Source organism: Chelonia mydas, chromosome 8 (assembly GCF_015237465.2).
Source record: "Chelonia mydas isolate rCheMyd1 chromosome 8, rCheMyd1.pri.v2, whole genome shotgun sequence".
Lineage (NCBI taxonomy): Eukaryota > Metazoa > Chordata > Testudines > Cheloniidae > Chelonia > Chelonia mydas.
In genome coordinates this window covers 32,368,430-32,382,120 of record NC_057854.1, presented here as the reverse complement: position 1 = coordinate 32,382,120, position 13,691 = coordinate 32,368,430, and the positions used below count along the sequence as shown (strand labels likewise).

The 13,691-nt window shown below is 42.0% G+C and overlaps 1 protein-coding gene across 1 annotated transcript in view; it reads right to left on the bottom strand.

Annotated features, from left to right (window-relative positions):
• The window catches only part of FGF18 (fibroblast growth factor 18), a 109,478-nt gene that overhangs the window by 31,719 nt on the left and 64,068 nt on the right, over positions 1-13,691 (bottom strand). The gene's annotated exons all lie outside the window — the stretch shown is intronic.

Here is a 13,691-nt window from a genome sequence, read left to right as displayed (position 1 = left end):
TGAAACCAACAACAGGGAGCAAATTAGTACCATTGCTTTGGTGCCTTTTTTGATGGGGACGCCGGCTCTTTAAAAGTCCTGTATGTGTCCCCTGGCATACTCAGGAGCCCACCAACTACCATTGTGACAATCCCGTGGGGCAGAGCCTAGAACCCTGCCCATGGCTGGGCATTTAATGCCTTACACAACGTAACCTGGTCACCATGTTGGAGTGCAGAGTTTCCCTGGCCCTGACTCCATGGTGGAGGATGGTTTTCTTCTCTGTGCAGTCCTAAGTTAATATGCCACTTGCCATGTCACAAGTTTGTTGTCAGAGATGGGCCAAAATTGGCATCCAGGTCTGCAACCCATCACTACAACCACCCCCCCAATGGGGAGGCATTTGGACCCAGAATTTCATTTTGTCTCATTACAGAGTTAGGGGCCAGCTGCAACATTCAGTTCAGGACCAAGGTTAAAGCCAAAACATCCTCCCCTAAAGTTTGGGATGTTCAAATCTGGCCTTTTGGCCCAGGCCATCTCTAGAGCTCAGAATAGAAAGCAGACATGATAGAAATAAAATCTGAGAATGTCTAAATGTCAGTGCACGGAAACTCGGGCCCTGTACTGGAAATTCATATGAATTAATTCTTACCCTAAAAATACAGCTATGGCCAAACACGGAAGAATGTTTGATCTGTGCTACAGAAAGTCACATTCTTTTTGACCTTCATATTTCAGAACTGTAAAACCCTCTAAGAGCAAATATGTTCACTGTAAGGATTTACCAAGGGGATAGAAATACGAGTTTGTTTCATTTAAGCACATTAATATTTTTCCCACTTGTAAAGTCAGAATTTGGCTTTTTCAGCAGTGTAAATATCACAAAACTTTAACCCTCAATGGAGATTTCCTTCTGCAGCTCAGACAGAGATGTGATTTTTGGTATTTTTATTCTTACAATTACCAAATGTTCAACAGATGCTTACATTTATTTAGATTCTTCATTTGTTAAAAGGGTATCCCGTGAAATTAAACCTATATCAAGGGAGAGAGAAATTATTGTTTAAGTGTCTAACAGCAGATGGATTTAACATGTATGTGTATTATATATATTTCAGTGTCTAAGAAATGTACCAACCTACTTGACCACTGGGGCTGGTGGGTCAACCTACTGCTGATTATTTGGACCCTCCTTCAGCTGAGGGGGTGGGCACCAAGACCCACTTCATTTGGTCATGGAGGGCCAAGGAAACCAGAAATTGACATTGTGGGAGACAAAAAAAGAACAAACAAGGATAGGGGTGCAGGTCAAAACAAGGGATCCAGAAGGCGACACCAGGCAGGGAACCCCAGATAATGCCCACTGCTTCAAGAAGGTGTCCAATGAGTTAGTTTGGACACCCCTCAGAGGAACCCTGCCCAGAAGTGGGAACAATTAAGGGACCAGAAAATAGCATTCATGGAAGCTCTGGAGGCTGAAGTCCTCCATTTATCTACAGACTAGGGAGGGCATAGGCAACAGCAATGCAAGTTACCTCCACACTGACAGCATGCCTCAGCCTTCTTCTGGAAGCACTGCCTCTATGGGCTAGAGAGTAATTCATTCTCCGTGTCCATTCAGTTCTGGGAGCCTCGGTTAAAACTACTAAGTGTGATGCTGACCATCAGGTAACAACTCTTGGTCACTTTGGTTTGAGAATTATAAAGGGCAACGTAACAATGAAAAGACTTCATATTCCATTACCAGTTCCTTCAGTCACCTCTTACCCCTCTGATGGCTTTAATTTTAGAGATAAGCAACCTGCACCTTTTTAATCCAAAGGATTGTTTCACTAGGGCAGAACACAGACGTGAACGCGGGGTAGGTTAGAAATCAGAGGACACACCACGTCACCTTCAAACTACAGCATGTATGAGTAATATCCAGGCTGATTTTAATTTGAAAAATATCACCTTCAAAAGAGGCCGGTTCCCTGCTGTGAAAATTAAAACCATCTGGACAGAGTAATTTCCAATAATTAATCTAGCTCTCCTTTGACACGGCTACTAATTAAAATATGATACCCCCTCTTTTTTGCCAAATAAAGAATTTAAATAAAGTTTAAAGATCTAGTAAAATAATGTAATAATTTTAGAAATAAATTGAACTTACCTTTCCTCCTACTCTCCCTGGGCTGCAGAAGGTTATGTCTGTGCCCTCACATCATCATGCACTAGTACCCAGAACAGAAACTGAGAGCAGCAGCCTTGATGGGAAAACATCAAGAGTGACGTTTATACCAATAAAAACAGGCCCCCAACAAAACCCACAAAGGGGTTCTCAAATTCTAGAAGCAGTTATTTCAGCCAAGATTTTCAAAAGTGGGTGCCCTTAGTTAGGCTCCTGAGTGTACATTTAGGACCCTAAATAAGAGGCCTGATTTTCAAAAGTGCTGAGCACTCAGCCGCTCTCATTGAGCTCACTGGGAGCTAAGACATGTTCAGCACTTTCAAAAGTCAGGTCAGACTTATTTAGGTGCCTATATATGGACTTAGAAGCCTTACTTGAGGCGCTCACTTTTGAAAATATTGGTCTTGTACTCCTCGGTTGTTAAAACGTTATTAGCTGAAATTAAACTTTTATCCAGGTGAGATACAAATTATTGTTTAGGAAGCTAACTGCAGGTGGATTTACAGCTATGATTCTTTTTCATGCTTGAGTTTTTTCATTATTTGTATTACTTTTAGGGATCGTGACACACGCTGGATTGACAACCCACCAAAGCTCTGTCCTTCTTCCACAGAAATCAGTGGGAGTTTTGCCATCATGCAGACAAAGCACAGATAATTGCATAAACTTCTATATCTTGCCCGTGTGTCTCAATGATTCTCTATGGGCACCAGGCCAAATCTTGTTCTCAGTTACAATGACGTAACCTCACGGAAGTCAATGGGGCTACTCCTGATTTCCCGTGGTATAACCAAGGGCAGAATTTGGCCCTCCAAATTCTAGAAGTGGAGAGGCCAATTCAGTCTCAGTGGCCTATTCCAGCCTTGATCTCTCTGTTGACACTACCAGTCACAATGATGGTTTCTGTGATATGGACACATATCCACCAGAACCAGGATTGATATTACCAGCTCATTGCACATAGGCCAGATGAACAAGGATGAGACAGTAACAATTTTCAGTCACCACAAACATTCAACAAAATGCTTGAATGCAAATTTTCTTGAGTTACCTCTTGGATAAAGTCTCTACATCTCCATGAACAGGTGGAGGTAATTTGTAGGGGAATTTTTCCTAGTTTTTCTGTGGGAATCAGTTAGAGAGGATTGTAGGTTTCTCCCCTGCTGTACTTTTCAGCTAGACGGACTTTCATGACATATTGCTTTGAACCCAATTAATCTCTAGGTGCGCTGTAGGGAGATTGCAATCTTTATATTACGAAGCACTGCACTCTCGTCTGTAGATCAGGTATTATTGTTTAAATTCTTTGACAGTTAGATATTCTGACATATTTTAAAAAAAAATTCTTTAGAGGGTAAAATCTTCTGCTACATGCTTTTCCCTTATTGGCCCATTTAACCTGAACCTTCCTGAGAACTCCCACTGGAAGAAAGTGGAATTCCTCACATGTCTAGGTGAAAAGGATTTTATATATATATATATATATATATATATATGTTGAAAAGCTATCTTCCAGCTAAAAAAACATTAAGTCAGGGAGATATTTGACGGTGGTAGAAAATATACCAACTTATCTTTCAAATATTTCCCTTGAATGGGAGGATGGGAGCCAGAATGGTAGAAAGAAGATATAGGGGGCAATGGAAAAGGCCAAGGCTTGGCTGGCCTATATCATAAAACCTTAAGTTCTGTCCAGTTTCACTGAGAGAAGGCAAAGGAGATACAGATAAATTTAGCAATATGGGGGGGAAAGACTGGTTGGAGCAGAGGTGAGGGGGCTGGCTTCTTGCAAATATGTTTCACATCAAGATCTGATTTTAAGCACCCACAAAGGGTCTCAACCTGCTCACTGAAGTCAACAATTTTGCTATTGACTTCAATGGGAATAAGATAACCCCAAACCCAGATGTCTGAGGAGTCTCTCTCATAGATTCATAAATTCTAAGTCCAGAAGTGACCATTATGACTATCTATTCTGACCTCCTGTACATTGCAGGCCAGAGAACATCCCCAAAATAATTCCCAGAGCAGATCTTTTAGAAAATCATGCAAACATCCACTTGGATTTAAAAAGTGCCAGTGATGGAGAATCCACCCTGACCCTTTGTAAATTGTGCCAATGGCTAATTACTGCTCACAGTTAAAAATATATGTTTTATTTTCAGTCTAAATTTGTCTAATTTCAACTTCCAGCCACTGGATCATGTTATACTTTTCTCTTTTAGATTGAAGAGGACCATCATTAAATACTTGTTCCCCATGTAGGTACTTACAGACTGTAGTTAAGTCACCCCTTAACCTTCTCTTTGTTAAGCTAAATAGATTGAGCTCCTTCAGTCTATTGCTGCAAGGCATTTTCTACTCCTTTAATCATTCTTGCAGCTCTTCTCTGAACCTTCTTCAATTTATTAACATCCTACTTGAACTCTGGACACCAGAACTGAACACAGGATTCCAGCTGTAGTTGCATCAGTGCCAAATACAGAGGTAAAATAACCTCTCTACTCCTACTTGAGATTCTCCTGTTTCTGAAACCCAGGATTGTGTTAGCTCTTTTGGCCTCAGATCTTCTATTAGGCCCTCCCAGTAAAATGATCAGCACCTGGAGTTCAGGGGGCAAAAGTGGCTCCCTGACTTATGGACTCTTTAGCTTAACCTGAGCTTCAAGGTGGCTCTGAGTAGCACCCACTGCAATGTCCTCCAAAGGGCTGGCAGATTTGGCCAGAATGCAGGAATGCTGCAGCCTTGCCCACTTTCCCCAGTCACAACCCCTGAATCAGGAGCCATGAGGAAGAGGAGCATGGAGCCAGCAACGCAACCCAGAGATTCACACACACGTCTTCAGCAGGTAGGTTAAACTGGCTTTACCAGCAGAGTCCCTCGCAGGGACCAGAATCTGACCCCTGATCCCACATTTTTCTGGTTAGCATCTTGAATTATTACTAATTCAGTGAACAATTTTTAGAGGAGAACACACAAAACCCTTTTCAGTTAACTAATGTAAATGATTTACAGATAAATCCAGGTTGAGGCTGTCTGACTTTGACCACAACTTCTGCAAGGGAGAGCAGCTTTCCAGTTCAGTTCATCTAAAGCAGAGAGCAGAGGTGGAGTGTGCTTTCCACAAACCTCATCTACCATGTCTAGCTCTCCCTTGTGACAGCTGTAGAAAATAAGATTTACTTTCTTGTAAGACCCTATCTTCTGATGAAAACCCCAGTATTGCTAAGGAAGAATTCATATGTACATCCATGCTTAGAATAGTTGAAATCTGTTCAAACACAGTTTGCCCCAAGAAAAGTTGAATCCTATTACATGACCACAACATATGATAGAATGACCCTGTCTCCACTTCACGTTTATGACATAATGAAGAGGGAAGCATGCCAACATTATGTAAAGTCTGTGGGGAGCAATAAAACCTGCAGGCCCTGAACAAGTGAGAGAATCTATGCTGCGCACATATTGAAATCATATTTGTACATTTGCATATTTCTCAAAATTTATCATCCCAGATGGTAAAGCCTATATGACTTGATTCTCATCTCACTTACTCCGGTACAAATCAGGAGTAACTCTGGTGAAGTCAGTGGAGCGACCCTGGCGTAAAACTGCTACAAGTGAGAGAAGTACTGGGTGCATAGCCCTTGCCTACACCCATTATATTTAGCAATCTTAAATTATAAGATCAACACAGAGTGTATGTTAAGTTAGAAAACCAGGGGCAGATCCACTGGTGCGTTCCTGCTGATTTGTGCCACTCCAGTGGTAAAAAGCAACCACAATGTGCATCTGACTCCAAGATTTGAGCTGATGTTATTTTTTATCATGACTTTACCCAATAATATACTGTCCAGTTCTGTATTTGTGTGAATGTAAAGGGAGTGGCCCTGAAATTCTGAATCAGATGTAGAATTCCTAAAAAAGAAGGGTCTCTGTTTCAATGAGATTTTCTTGTAGATGCCCAAAAGAACCCATAATCCCAATGCAAAGTAAGAGGTTGGACTTTTTCATACTTGTATTTGTGTGGGAGCTTATCAAGTCAGAGCCCAATCTTGCACACACTTTCACACACAAGTAACACATCTCATTGGCTTCAGCAGAGACCTGAGGCACCTTCCCTCTGAACAAGCCAATAAGACCTGCGCTAAGCTCATCTCAGGGAAAACCACTGACCATATTTTACAAGAACTTGTCTTCAAAGGGTCTCATCCAAGGGCAAGATGTTCTCTAAAGGAGTATGTCAAGGCATGCTATTATGTCTACCATGAGACTTTCCATTCTATTTTATTCAGGTTCTTATACCACCCTCTTCACCATAGTACCGGAGTGCTTTCCAGCAGAGTAATAAGTGTTATGACGAACATCGGTCACACCAATGTTTTTCAGTCCCAAACATGTTCTCTCCTACTTGGGCTCAAACATAAAGGGATACAAGCATAAGAATGCAAAATGTCAGCACCAAGAGTTCATCAGAACATACACAAGGGATGAACCTGACTTGTCGCTCTACTGGATGTCAATGGTGTTAGACCAGGAATAAATCTCGCTCAGTGTTCCCCAAGAGAGCTGTCATCTCAGCCCAGCATGAGGACACGAAGAAGAGCTACAAAATTATGGAACAAAGATGTACTTTTTCAGAACCACCTCACTCCATCTTCCAAAATATGGAATAGATCTCCAAACGGATGATCTATCCCCCCACCAATCCATTAAGCTTCACTATTCCCCAGTGCTTCTGAAGAACTTAAACATGATGGGCTAAAACTTGAAGCCTTTAATCAGGCCCTACTTGGGCAAAATTCTCATTAATTTAACCAAAGCAAGGATAGAATAATAACTAAGTAAGGCCCTTCGGATTTGGTCCAATTTTAAAAGTGATTTTTTTAGGATAGTGCTCAAACTATAAGCCACATGCTACAGGCCTGACTGTCCACTGCCTTGAGCCCCCAGGCCCATTTACTGATGTGCAAAGTGAATGCAAAATGCTGCCATTATGAGTGGATAGCCTTTTGCACCCATTTTGCACAGGTGTACATGCATCATAATGGGGCCAGTAAGTAGAGAATCAGCCCTGCAACTCGTGCAGATGTTTTGTACCTAATTCACCATCAGCTAAAGTAAAAATATACCAGACAGGTGTCAAAAGTCTGCTAAACACACTTATTTCAGCAAGATCCAGTAGAACGGCAGTGAGGCAATAGGCCACAAGCTGTAAAAATCTGTCGGCGTGGCAAGTAGGGACAAGCAATCTCTGGATTGTGCTTTAGCACCTCCAACTGTCCTGTGACTAAGAAGCAGGCCTGGACAGTGAAACGTAAAATTTAGAAACTGAAATTCCTCCATCTCAACAGGGCGTCGTGCTGTTTCCACACACTGCTCAAGTGGACAGTATTTCTACAGAGGCAGGAAAACTGATTGAAAAGCAGCCAGCTTCAGAGTCTGGAAGTAGTGATGGATGAGCCTCAAAAGGTTCAGAAGTTCTATTATGCTTGAATAAGCACCTAAAACTAATGTCCTTGCTCACACACACTCCCATTGACTCAGTAAAGACCAGTAAATAAGGACCTTAAAATTTGGGCCCAAATGCTTAGTAGAACCGTATGCAAGCTATTTGAACCTCTTGGGTTTGGAAATCTCATCAGTACTTCCTTCTCCCCATGAAGGTAGAAAAATACCATGAGAGCAACTTTGTTCTTGGTATTTTGACTCTCTTGTTTCCAGTCCCAGCTGAGACCAAGAAGTGCTGATGTATACAATAAACAAACACCAGAAAACAACAATGATGTAAACTTCACGCATCTTCTTCCTCAAAGTGATTTTAGTTCTGCCCAATGGTTCATGTCAGATCAGATTTTCTCTGACCCACGTTGCCTGTCTATCTTTGGAAGTTTGGTGGTTGACTGCTCATCTCCAGTTATGAAGTAGGTGTGATGTTGGCACCACTATATCTTCTTACCGAGGAGTTGCAAACACACGAATTTCTCAGCGTGCCAACACCACAATGGCTTTACATGCTCCAAAAAGTCAGTCTGCCCAGCTCCCACTGTTGTGTGTGTGAAGGCTCCAACCTGAAGCTAATGAGGAGAAATCTGTTGCATATTGAAAGTATTGCTTGGATTCAGGCTACAAGCTGTGCCTGATATAAAAAGATGTTATTTTCTCTGTATGGTGAGCAGGTTTTATTACTCGGTACCCTCCAATAAAAGTTGAAATTATGATGATTAATTTTACGGATGGGAATATGTGTGTGTTTGTACATTTTCTCAAAAGGGCTCATTGTAACTTTTTTTTCCCCCAGCAAGTGAGAAGTATGCTGAAAAGAAAGTTGCACTATGCTACTGTATCTTCAACAGGATTCTTGTGGCTCTGGAACTCAGGGAAGAAAAGGCAGTAACATAATCTAATGCAGCCTAGGCTGAATGCGGGGAGGATTTTTTCACTTTTTAAAATTAAAAACAGCCTTTGTTATGACAAATGGATGTGAAAGTAAACGAAAATATATTCGGCCTTGATCTTTAACCTTCACACTCCTGCCGTGTAAAGGATAACGTATTATAAGTAAAAGTGGTGAAGTGCTACGTATGCTACAATAATCTTCAGATAAAAAATGGGGATAAGGGAAGAAAAGGAAGAGCAAGGAGTTTCCCCTCTGCAGAGCCAGGGTCCATAGGGTCCATCTTCTCTAAGGACTTGCATAGTTTGGAACATTATGGGTATTTCCAGCTGAATGAAACTCTTATTTTAGTGGAAGCTGCTCTATTCTATTCACCTGGTAAAAATAAATTCTCTCTCAGTACACTAAAAACAGCAACAACAACAACAAACAACCTTAGCTCTGCCCTCTGGCACTGGACAATAACCATACAATTACAATTAATGTATTTTAGCATCTGTGGTCCCACATTAGAGGACACTGATTTTTAAAGACATTCATTTTTTTCATATATATGTCACTACAAGATAGAGTTATGATTGTCTGAGTGTCTTTCGATGAATTTTAACTGTATGGAAATTTTGAAGAATCTGTTACTTCATTACTGAGATCATCTGGGACAAAAATTGTCTGATACAGGATGCTAAATTTCTGAAAGGACCCCTTTTAAATCTAATTTTAAACTCAATCTTATGAATTCTCAGCACATTAATTCAATACTCAAAGAATAAGTACTAAAATTTAGTAGAGGATATACCATATTCTATATACATAACAGAGAGTGAATCCCTGTCATTAAGTGCAAAAGTCAACCCATCTTTAACTATCGAGGCACAACCAATGTCTCCATAAGATGTAAAAGAATTCATTGATCTCCAGGGTTCTTTCTTTGGGTTTAGATGCTGGACATTGACAGCACAATACCTGTGTTATGTTGTTTGCTATGTATCCTGTCTATCCCAGAGACAGGCCAAAGCCACCAAAACCAGAGAAGATCTGCCTTCATATCTGAACTTCCTTGACATTCTGGGTGGTGGGGTGGGGATTGGATCAGGATTTTGATTTGGGCTCAGCTCTACTTGACACCTGTAGGTGAAGGATTTTTCAATAAAGGCCCAAATTCTGCCCTGCTTTACACACGGTGTGACCCAGCTGAAACCAATTCAATTGCATATGCAGCAAGTTAGAGCAAAATGTGGCCCTTTCATTTGACTAAGTATTGATGTTCTATTATTATTTATGCTTATTGATCTTTTGCTAGGTAAAAGTTTGGTGCTAAGGTGACCCTTTGGATGGTGCAAGTGAACCTAAATGAGTCCTCATAGAGGGAATTATTCTCGAAGCAAGGGAAGGCACACTAACGGGAGACAGGGTGTGAGAAGCTGGCAATGCTGAGGCCCAGGCAGTGCCATGGATAAACAGTTCTTTCAGACTCCAGGGCTCTCAACCCAGCACCTTTCACCAGCAGATAATTCACTTTAAAAAGCAACCTCAGAAATACATGCCTTCTCCAGCACTCATTTCTGTACTCCCCCAGAGCAGGTCTCTCCTCCTTTATTGTGCCACCTCATTATCCCCGGTTATTTTATCCCCTTTTGTGATCTTTAAGCAGAGAGGAGTGAAGATGTCCTCAGCAGCTGAAATGTATCTTAGGCTACCAGTGTAAAAATATCTCTGTAACAGATGTGAGAGTGCATTGTGGGGTGAATGCATTCTAGATAGAGTTGTGATCACATTTTCACCTGCTCCTATTGTGCACATCTGGGGCACACTGGCAAACTGTGTGGCTGAAGCGTGGGAGGTTCCCTGCTCCGGAACTCCCCTCGTGCCTTTCAGCTCACCTCTGTGCATCTCTTCCCCACCCCAAGGAGGTTTTATAAATAGGCGAGTTGTATTTTTAAAATGCAGCCCTGACAGCCAAATCTCTGACCTAGTTTGCAATTCCAAGGAGTGGGACTGTTTACTGGACTGCTCCACAAGAGCAGGGGGAAGGAATCCTCCTTCCAGGCCATGCAACAGCAGTGGAGACACTCCACAACTGCTATTGCTGCTGGTAACTGGTGACTGATGACTTCTGTGGGATCAATTGATCGGTGATTTTCACAGCTGCAGATCTTCCCTAATGCACCCACATGCTATGGCGAGTGTGTGGACCACCTGCACTCAACTGTCCTCACATCCCACTCTGCCTTTAACATAATGGAACTGCACAGGTTCAACTGGGTCACAATCTTCTGAACCTGCAGAGGATGGAGCAACCGTGAGTCCTTATAGAATAAGTCTGTATATTTTTTAATGTGTTCCTCTAGAACCCTATGTGGTTTACAGAGTATCTACGTCAAAATCACTTTAGCCAGTGCTGAAATGAAACTGTTTCTGAGGATGGAACATGGCAGGCAATCTATGCCAACAACACTATACAAGAGCTTTTGTGGGGGAAGTGAAGAGTAACTTCACCACCTGAAAGTTCAGGGGAAGCCAATGAACCAGTTAATTTGAAAGAATAAGCAACCACAAAGTTCACTATTGGCTCCTAAAGAGGAGACTGGGATACTGAAAGAAGAGTGGACTGGCCATCAGTTCATCCTAAATCAGTAGAAGACTCACCAAAGACAGGGAGCAACAGACCACCAGGCCTCTCCCTTCTCCAAGAAAGGTTCTTAGTGAGAGATGAGCGGAGGTTGTTTGGGGGTGGGGGTGGCATGGGGACCCAGAAGGGAGAGTTATAACTGGAGACTCAAGATTTCAGAGAATATTTGGGGTGTTTATCCCAATCCCTCAGACCTGGTGTTCTGCTTCAGGCCCCCTCCCATCTGAAAAGTTAAAAATTCATCCCCAAATGTGCAAGGATGAACAGGAGACAGAAAGACAGGATGCCAGTGAATGAGAACAGTGGGTGGCCAAACCCCTGCTGCCAGTGTGCTCTGTATACAACAGGCACAGCCAAGTGTGTCTGGCAATTTCTCCTTCTCGGCAACACACAATTATTTCACTCTAGGTGTATGAATTGTGCGTTCCCAGGGCCATTCTCAAGGCGAGTCAACCAGCCATGTCCGCTAACAAAAACCACTCTCCGTGACACGTCGCTCTCCTTGCTCTCATCTCCTCACCAGGTTTTTCAATGTTGTCCTTCCTGCTGTGGCATTTGCAGCTCTCAAAGCAGCAGGTCAAACATCCTCAAATCCTGTCTTCCGCAATTCCCTCAAGTTTCCACAGCTTTTTTGCCATTTTCCTACTGGACTTCCAAGTGCAAGCAGTATTTATTGGGTAGCAAAATGACCCTTTGGCACTGGTGGTCTAGAGTGCTTGACGTTAAGTGCTGCTAATGCGTTTTGCATTAGTGCTTCGGGGCAGGAAATCTCAACTTCCAGTGCCAAGGGGTTAATTATAATTTATATAGCAAGATCCTGGGCTGAGGATTTTTTCAGCTAATTAAAAAGTACAATTACCTCTGAGAATCAAAGGGACTTTGGTACCCAGCTTATAGAAATGGCTTATGAGCATTTAATACACAAGAACATCTTGGCTTTTCACTTACTCAGTCTTCAATTTAGAAATTAAAGAAAAGAATATCTTATTCCCAGGTTTTACCATTCTGATGTACTGTGGATGTCTTGTGAAAGCTATTGCAATATAGTAATATTCTGTATTGGTGCTTTAGAGGACCTCATAATAATGCTTTGTACGGACACATCCCCTGTCATTCAAGGATCTTAGAGTGCTTTCTGTGTGTTAATTAATGAAATCTCATAACATCCCTTGGGTAAAGAACAAGTGAACTGACTTGGCCAAGGTCAGACTGCAAATTTTTCCCTTATTCCTCCCACTAGATGGATACTTTTTACTGTATTATCAGTAAACAAAGGACAATGGACAATGAATAGTTACCAAGCACTGTATAATGTGGGGATTCAGAAGAGCAACTTGGGGAAGTGAACTTTCAGCAAATGTATGTTTATTTGCCTGTGTTTCCCATGTTCTGTCTGACTGGACGATATAACCATATGGGACTCATTTCCAAGATCCCTTGGTTACTGTGCCTGGAGATTTTACATGGGCACACTGGGTAGTTAGATATACTATCACCCAGTTTTCAGATACAAATGCCCATCTGCACACACAAAGAGGTTCATACCCAAAACTTGCTTGTGCAATGGTGGAGGTTTGGAAATATGAATCTTGAAGCCACCCTCAACTGACTCCTCAGCTCATGGTATCTCTCAGGGCATATGCTGTTCGGTCCAGCAAAGCAGCACAGCTTTGGGCAGACTCACACTTTTTTTTTTAAGAGCTATTCAATCACCTCTCATAATCTCTCTCTGTTGGCTGCTTTCCTGTATGTTTGTGCATGGGCTACAGCCAACCCTGTTCTCTCTTCCCCATAACTATTGGAGGTGTTTGCAAAGGAATCAGGTTGATGTCACTGAATATTCTGAAGTATGAAAAAAAGTTTAGTTTGAGGCTAAAAACAAAGATTCTGTGGGACCCTTAAAGCCCTCCTCTGGGGAGTCACTATAGTTACATACATAACACAGGCTGTAATCTCAGCTTAATTTGGCTCACACTATCTGAATACGTATTCCATCATTCATTATTTTTAGGGAGGTGAAGGGCTATTTCACTCTGGGAAATTAAGCACTACAGTTGGAAACTGATATATAATTGTCAGCAGACCACATAGGCTGCAGGCAGTTACAATGCAGGCTGTCTTACACTTTCATATCACCGACCTTCACCCTGACCTAAAAGGTAGTTCAAAATGTGAATGCTAGTTGAGCGCTGACAATGCAGACCACTCATTTTTCTAAATGAGACAGGATAGGTTTTGGAGCTGATTTGAACTGCTGTCCACTTGGACTGAAACCGAGGCATCTGCTGCAATTAGAAACTTCATGTGCTAGTACCAACAGGGGTCCTCAGGATGGGGAAGCTTGACTATCACAAACACTCTGCCAACACCCTGACTCAATCTGCACTGGTTTACTTGGTTATTCTTTGATCTGGGTCCCATGCTGAAATCAGCAAACTTATGCATGTCACTGTTGCCATAGAATTGCGGAAAGTAGCAAACACATAACATGTATAAGGCATTATTGTTGGGGA